This window comes from Phascolarctos cinereus, unplaced genomic scaffold, assembly GCF_003287225.1.
Source record: "Phascolarctos cinereus isolate Bilbo 61053 unplaced genomic scaffold, phaCin_HiC Scaffold_2;HRSCAF=192, whole genome shotgun sequence".
NCBI classification, from domain to species: Eukaryota; Metazoa; Chordata; class Mammalia; order Diprotodontia; family Phascolarctidae; genus Phascolarctos; species Phascolarctos cinereus.
Genome location: NW_027555625.1, coordinates 397839921 through 397847234, shown reverse-complemented (window position 1 = coordinate 397847234; position 7314 = coordinate 397839921).

Here is a 7314-nt window from a genome sequence, read left to right as displayed (position 1 = left end):
CCCGGGCTGTGCTGGGACTGAGGCTGGGACCAAGCTTCTCTCTCACCATGGTCACAGACTTTTCCTACTGACTTTCTAAGTTGTCTTTGGTGTTTGTGGGTTGAGATGTCTGGAAACCACCACAGCTGCCCCTGATTTAGTCCCCTGAGGCCTGCTCCACCTTTTGTTGAGGCCTATTTTGCCTGAGGGCACATGCTGAACTATGTTTCCCTCTCATCCTAGCATGATAGAACTCTCTAATCAACCATCCAGGTTGTTTTGGGCTAGAGATTTGTTTCACTCTGTCTTTTTGTGAGTTTTGCTGCTGTAGAATTTGTTTAGAGCTATTTTTTACAGGTATTTGGAGGACTTTGGGAGAGCTCAAGCAAATCACTGCTTTTACTCTACCATCTAACTACTATTCTTGAAAGTTGACTTACCCACAGTAACACAATCAGTATGTGTTAGAGGCAGTACTTGAACCCAGGCCTCCCTCTCTTGGAGGCCAGCTGTCTAGATGAAATGTCATACTGATACTTGGTTCCTTTTTAGGCCCGGCTAATGTGGAGAATCCTCCATCTGCAGAATGCTGGGAGAAATGTCTGGCTCTCCCTAAGGTTTTGAATCCTTAAATCATAAGCATGATAGTACAAATCATGAACTGTCTGGCCTTTCTTATGCGTTATGTCCCCTTTGGATTTTGCAGGGCCCAGAGAATGCTGGGATATTATCACCCAATTGGGGATGAGCTTGGGTTACTCCTCTTCCCCTCCATATGAAAGCATAGAGGTTGGCAAGAGGCCCTGGCACTCCTTTACATGGGCAGAGCACTGTAAGAACACCCCTCCCCCCCTCCTTGCACTTATCTCAATCAGCAGGATCCTGATTATACATCATTAAAAGACAACTTTCCTATTTTGAATCATTTTTCAGTCTCATTTTGTGTAGGTCACATTTACATGAATATCACATTAGATCTTTGGTATTTATTGAATTGTTCATCTACTTTGGCTCATTATTCCTCACCTCTGGTCATAATGCTCTGCCTATGATATCACAATTAGTTACTGAAGAAAAAGATTATGATACCACAAACTGAGGATTATAACTTCAGGTGAGAAATGAATACGAAGAACGCATAAATTTCCAGGAAACAAATACTGTTTTCTTATGTAAATGCCTTTTTGCATAATAAATAAAAATTAAAACTAATAATAACCAGGTACATGATTTATAGAGGGAATTGTTTTTAAAAGTATATTATTCTTCAAAGTTCCCCCCACCTGGGGTACCCATTCAGCCATTATAATACACATTACAAATAGTTAATGATAATTTATAACTGTTGAATTACTTGTGATTTCCTTTGGGCTTTTAGTATTTTTAATGTGAAATAATAACTAAAAATACAGTTGCTCACTCATTGGTATTGTGTGAATTATTGTGTTGGTGGAGTCAAAAGAAAATTTGCCTGGGCATGTAGTCCAAAAGAAAGAACCTTTGTATGAGGGAAGGTGGGAACAGTGATAAATTGCATTGGCAAAGACCAGGGGTATATTCCTGAAATCAATTAGAATTCTACTGGAGGGGGAAAGAAATAATACTGGAAAACAAAAGGGTTATTTTTATTAATTATCACTGCTATGGTTATAAATGATACCAAGTCTCATAGGTTATAAGAAACCAAAGGTGATGAAACCAAATGTGACAAAGAAGGTCCTGGGTAGGGATCATTGGTATAAATAATTCAAGATTCACTTCCCACATATATTTAAATACTGGCAGTCTGAATCCCAAAGACCCCAGAGACTTGACTACCACAGAAGTGAATATAAGAATTAACAAAGGGTAGGTACCTCAATTAAAGTACTCTTTTACTTCTCAGGCCCTGGGGCAGTGAGGAGTACGGGGGGGGGGGGGGGGGGGCCGGATAATTAGGGCAAAGATGAAGACTTAAAAAGGTTTCCAGCTATGATTTCTTCACTCCATCTCATCTTTTCCTCCCAAAAAGAAAGGTCAAAGAGAAGATACAATAACAACAATAACATGAACAACTCACATTTGTATTGCACTTGAAGTTTCACAAAGTACATTAATCATAATAATTCTATGGAGTGCAGAAGAGAAAAATCATTATCTTCATTTTCCAGACAAACTGAGTGTCAAAGAAGATTAAATGCTCATGGTCACACAGTAAGTATTGCAGCCAGAATTCAAACTCAGATCTCATCTTCAAGTCTATTTCTATTACATTCTAGGAAAAGCTGAGTGTGTGTATATTTGAATATTGAGGTTCAAATTATAGATTGTCACTATCCATGTTAGGGTCCATTCCCTACTGATATCTTAGCTTTGACTGACAAGATATGAGGCAGCATGGTGATACATATTGGTTGTGGAGTCAGATAACATAGGCTCAGTTCTCATATTTGCTACTTCCTGTGACCTTGAGCAAGCCACATAGCTTGTCACAGTCTTATTTTTCTCAGGTATCAAATGAGGGGATTAGAATAGATGATCTATAATGTCCCTTCTAGATATAGCAATCTGTGATATTACACTGACCAAGAAGAAATTACAATAGGGAAAGGAGACGATAACCTCTGTTCTTCTGAAGACTTTGCCTAAATCAGTGTCTCAGTACATCAGTAAGCACATGATAGGCATAGTCAATCAACAAATATTTATTGGGTGCCATGGCACACTATACGCGATATACCCTGCTAAGTGCTGGGGACCCAAAAGTGGCAAAAGACAATTCCTGCCCTGAAGAAGCTGGTAGAGTAGCCACAATCAGGACAGAATAACTGGCACTTTATCCCAGGATGGTGAAATGCAGGTGGCATTGTCAGCATTCACATTACTTTAGGAAGGGGGAAAAAAAGCTCCCAGTGAACAAGAATAATTAGTTAAAATGGAAAGCTACTAGATCCCATACATTAAAGTTGTTACCTTGCTACCCAGGCTGTCTACCTCCCTGCCTGCCCCCCTTCACCGCTTCACAATGCCCAGGAGTCTTTTTCTCCCCTTTCTCTCTCTCCCTGGCAGTAGTGCTCTCTGTAAAATTAATATGAGGGTCATGCTAATGCTCAGCAAATATATTTTGAAGCTGGCCCCAGATGACAAAATTGCTAGTTATAGCTCTGTCTTAACTATTGGTTCATATTTGGATTCAAAATTTTTGTAATGTGTCTGTGTGTCCATATGACTTAGTCTACATATATCTATCTTATACTCCTGAAGAAAAATGATACTATGAAACCCACCCAGGCTAACAAACAATCCCATACCTATCATTTGCTCAGCAAGTTTTTGATAATGCTTTGGGCTATCTCTACAAAAGGCTAATATAAACTGCTGCACCCAAGAGATCCCATTCAATATGTATAATGCATATCATCAACTGGAGAGGGGTGGGGAGGGGAAGGGTAGAGAGGGACACAACTTTGATAAAGGGAAAAAAGGCAATTTTCCATCGAATTGCTCCTTTCATTTTTATAAGGAGTTTTAACTTTGTTGTTATTGCCAAGAATACCTAGAAGATGTGGAAGGCAAAAGATAATAGAATTGAAGCTCCTGTGATGTTTATAGATGCAAAGTATCTTTATTGATATTCTTTTTAAAGAGTTCTCCAAGGTGCAGCCAGCACTCATTGGGAGAAATGAAAAGCAGAAATTCCTTTCAGAAAAAGAGATAACATTCAAGGTCAGTCCTCCAACAAGCAGGTAGCTGACACCTTTTTCCCCTTCCCCTCCCCCCCACCTTAGAAACAGTAAATCATTTATCTGGGTTTGTTCACTGGGAACTGATAGCATCATCTCCTTATCGCTGACAAAGAACACCTCACTAGCATATTTTTAAAATGAAAACTTATCTTCTGTTGTCCCTTAAGCTAATTTGAGCCCTACACTGTTACATGAGAAAACTTTATAAATAAGGATAGTGATGCATTTGATAAAAGAAAAAAGAAAGAAATTTCATATCAAGTATCCAAACTTAAATAATAAGAAAATATTCTCCTCTAGGCTGGCCAGCAATACACATTCCACTTTGCCAGGAGTCTGGGAAGGAGGTGTTTCTCACCCACTTTTGAAGGGAGAGGGCAGACATGTTTTACTTCACTTCCCAACATGTTGCCATCACCCACTCAGCCTCACTATTCTTTTGGCTTCCTAGAAAACAAACAAACAAAGAAACAAACATGGATGACTGAAAATTAAAAGTATCAAAAAATGTCAAGGCATTGAGGAATCTGACCTGGAAACAGTCTTTTTTTAAAAAAATAAAATTTCTCATTTCTCTCTCTCTCTCTCTCTCTCTCTCTCTCTCTCTCTCTCTCTCTCTCTCTCTCTCTCTCTCCCCTTTCTCTTTCTCCCTTACTCCTCTCCTTTCTCCTCCCACCTTCTCTTTCTCTCCCTCTCTCTCTCTCTTTCTTTCTCTGTCTCTGTCTCTATTGTATACACAAACATGATGTATTTTGCTAAGTTTAGTGACCAGTTGAATGTCAAATCCTTCACTGATGGTTTTGGGGAGTCAATATAAACTGTTTCATTTCAGGTTTATATATTTTACAAGAACATCTAAACTATGAATCTCTTTTTGAAGTACTTAGACACCTTAACACCTGTATCTCCCCCTTCAAATTTGTTCTATCTCTTAATACTTCTGTATGGCAGTGAGAATGCTCAGCTTTGAGGTCTGGAAAGAGGTGAGATCAAATCCTGGCTCGAGAGTGTTCCCTCCAGAGCAAGATACTTAAATTCTAGGTGCCTAAATTTCTTCACAAGATCTAGAAAAACAGGAATTGTTATTATGTCAATGGTTCCAATGTCCCATTACCTAAGACTAAAATTTGTTCTCACCTTGGATCCTTTCTTGTCCACGTCCGCTCAGCTGCCAAATTTTGTCAATTGCTACTGTGAAATATCTCTCACATCCCTCTCTTTTCATTCCCATTGTCGCCACTTTAGTCAGTCCTCATTATCTTTAACCTGAACCCAGGGTAACCCTTCCTTATGCTCAGATCTGATATCTCTGTTCAAAATCTTTTGATAACTTGTTAATAGCTAGAGAATAAAATCCCAACTTCTCAGTCAGATAAACATAGTTCTCCACAGTCTAAGCTACCTGTCTAGTCTTTTCACATACATTTTGCTTCAGATAACCTTCTTGTTGCTCATCCCTCATTCTCAAAGAGGACTAATGACATCATGAGGGTGATGTCTTGACTTAGGCATGGATTGGATTTAAGTGAGCCAGAGCTACACAAAGTCATCAGCCTCACTCTTTCCTCCTGAGTCATGGAAGTCCAGATAACCTAGGTAGTTATTAGTGGTCCCAAGAACACATACCACAACTTCCTTCCTACCATTTCTTATTCAAAGCCTAAGATTATAGGATCATATATGTATATCTGGTGGGGACCTAAAAGGCCCTTCAGTCTAACTCCCTCACTTTACATATTAGGAACCTGAGTCTCTGAGAAATCAAGAGACTTTTCTATTATCAGCCTATTAGGCTGAGACCTAACCATATTTCTGAGGACAAAAAAAAATATAGAAAGGTGATCCTTTAGAACCATTCCAACCCCACCATCCAGGTGTGACCCCTTCTCAGCTCAATTGAATTCTCTCAGTGGGTGGAGATTCCCAGCTCCTATGAAAATGATTGGACATTCAGGGAGTTACAATGCAGACCACCTAATGCATAAAACAATACAAACACAAATTCTAACAATTAAAAATACCTTATGCCTGTCCTTCACAACCCAAACAGCCCAACTTAAAAAAAAAATGGATGTCTAGATTTCATTCCTAACTAGTCACAAATATGCTAAAGTGAATTAAATAACTCTTGAAGGTCAACAGCCCCTTTGAAAAGCTTTTCTAATTGCCCCACTGATGGTACTGCTCCCTTCACTACACAGAAGCACACACCTACCTTTCTCCATATAGCTCCTTTCTCCCTGACAATCAAAATAAGACCTAAAGAATAGCATGGTCCCTAATTCAGGAAAACATTTCAACACCTGAATGTGTTTGACAATTTATACTTTAAAATATTGTTTCTTTTGTGAAACAACGGAGATATTTCCTTCTGTGAAAATGGTTCAAGGGGGCAGAAAAGTTTTTTACTATTATGAAGATGTGTTTCAGTAATAAGTCTCAATACCTTACAAGGCCTCCCCCCCAAATTCTATTCATGAGATATTAGCATTCAAATTTATCTGTCAAAAGAATTGTTGATGTGAGAGAGGAGAACAGCATTATCATCTGTTCTGCAGTTTGCTTTAAAGAAATAGAGAAATGGGGAGATTTGCATAACCAAAGATTAGGACATCCTTCCCAGCCCTTTGAAGTCTGTCAACAAGATGCCAATGAAATCAGATTAATTCTAGGGAGATTGCCTCCTGATAAACAGGAATAGCTGGAAGGCATCAAACATTCTAACAAGCAGAAATATAAATATAAATGTATATGTATAGTATGTACATATGCACATACATAGAAGTAGATGGATACATATGCGTGTGTGTGTACACAAGTATGCATATACATGTGTTTATACACATATTGCATTAGACATATACATGCATACATACATGTAAGCATAAAGCACTGTATTGCACATGTAGGCATGCATAAATAAATGTGTACAAGTGTGTTACATACCTGCGTATATACGTTCATGTATATATGTTGTCGTTGTTCAGTCTTGCCTGACTCTTTGTGACCCCATTTGGGATTTTCTTGGCAAAGATACTAGAGTGGTTTGCCATTTCCATCTCTAGCTCATTTTACATATGAGAAAGATGAGGCACACAAGTTTAAGTGACTTGCCCAGGGCCGCACAGCTAGTAAGTATCTGAGGCCAGATACGAAATCAAGAAGATAAGTCTTGCTGACTACAAGCCCAACCCTCTATCCAGTGTGGCACCTAGCTGCTGTGTGCACATCTACACATGTGTATGTACATATATATTCGTGTGTATGTGTTTATGTTCACATTTCACACATGTATATGCATATTATATGCACTACAGTGCATATAGGTGTGGTGCCTAATTGCGCCAAATATGCATATAATACATGCATTTGCATGTGTATATATGTGGGGGTATGTGTGAACATACATGGGTATGTATGTGCATTTATGTGTTTATATGTGTATGAGTGTGCATGTGTATATTTACACACACACACACACACACACACACACACATATGCCAATAACTAGCTATTTGAAAAGTTGATAGAGAGAGAGGAGTCTTTCAGTTGGTCTGTTTCCCCAGTCTTCTCTGCTGAAATAGCTGGACAGCAAATTCTTGCCCTTTCT